Source organism: Anneissia japonica, unplaced genomic scaffold, assembly GCF_011630105.1.
Source record: "Anneissia japonica isolate Jap-2015-1 unplaced genomic scaffold, ASM1163010v1 scaffold1511_len2985839_cov193, whole genome shotgun sequence".
Taxonomy (NCBI): Eukaryota; Metazoa; Echinodermata; class Crinoidea; order Comatulida; family Comatulidae; genus Anneissia; species Anneissia japonica.
The window spans coordinates 1,636,029-1,637,351 of NW_022685291.1; the positions used below are offsets into that span (position 1 = coordinate 1,636,029).

At 41.8% G+C, this 1,323-nt stretch overlaps 1 protein-coding gene across 4 annotated transcripts in view; it reads right to left on the bottom strand.

Annotated features, from left to right (window-relative positions):
- Window positions 1-1,323, bottom strand: part of LOC117110469 (neurexin-3-like) — a 79,644-nt gene that overhangs the window by 41,422 nt on the left and 36,899 nt on the right. The gene's annotated exons all lie outside the window — the stretch shown is intronic.

The following is a 1,323-nucleotide window of genomic DNA, read 5'->3' on the forward strand; positions in this document are numbered from 1 at the left end:
CTCTGGACGTATGCGCAGGAATGTGATTTAATAGATATCTGGAGGTAGCCAGAAATCGCCGAAAAAGTTGAAGATAAATTGTACCGTCAGAAGGCTGGTGTCCACGAAAGGATAGCAGAGAGAATGCGGGACTTAGGCCACAATAGCATAACATCGGCAATTGTTGTAACAAAGTTGAAAAATCTAAGAGCAGACCACAAGGCTGAGAGACGTTTTTATTCGTGGGACGGGCAAGGGGTCGGATAATGTAATAAGGGATGACCCGAAATCGGCATGCCCACACTACCACACGCTAAACGAAATACTTGGGGGAAAACCCAGTGTAAACCCTCCAGCTGGACTCCTCAGCCAGTCTAATCAACCGCCGAGACCTAGGCCTAGCTTACGCCTATAGTCTCGATCTAGCATAAACTACTCGCGTGAAAATCAACAGTAATTAATGATGTGTTTTCCGAATTTCTGGTAGTCAAAATATCTCGCTCTAACCTTAACGTCGAACGCGATTAGTGGATTTAATCCAATTAACTTGGCAAGTAGATCAGCTACTTCATCTGGCTATAATCCCATATGAACCTAGCTCATGTGTCTACCAGTTCTACTTTACAACTGATTACAGCTGTACAGCTTCAATACTATTAGAAAGTTGGGAAAATAATCAGTCACTGCAATGTACAATGCAACAACCCTGAAAAATATGCCAGTTAATCATATGTACGCCAATTTTAAACAATCTTCACTGGCTTCCAGTTGATAAGCGAATCATTTTTTAAATTCTTCTTCTCACCCAAAAATCTATCCATGGTGGTGCCCCACTTTATCTCTGTTCACTTATTGACAAACATGTTTCTTCCCGTTTTACTCGTTCTTCTCAATCCCTCAAACTTGTTACTCCACGAGTCAAGCATATTCGTACCGGTGAATGCTCTTTTTCTTTTTCTGCTCCTAAACTCTGGAACTCTCTGCCTCCTCAATTACGTATCATTTCTGATCCGCAATTATTCAAATCTACTCTTAAATCCTTCCTCTTCAAATAGTTCAACTTCTTTCTAACATCCTCCAGCGCCGGTGACAAGCCAGTTTTGTTTGCTTTAATAGGCGCCTTAAAAATGTGTATTATTATTATTATTATTATTATGTCTTCGATCCCTCGAGCTTCTACTAGGACTTCACTCCTTGACCGACCCCAGCGAAATCCATGGTCAAACAGCTTAAGCCAAAAGCCAAGCCTGTCCTGTCAGGCAAATCGTGGCATCATTCTGCCCTGTTCTTTCCCAGTGGAATTATTTGACCCAAAGTTGAACTGTTTTTCACTCCATGCTGGAC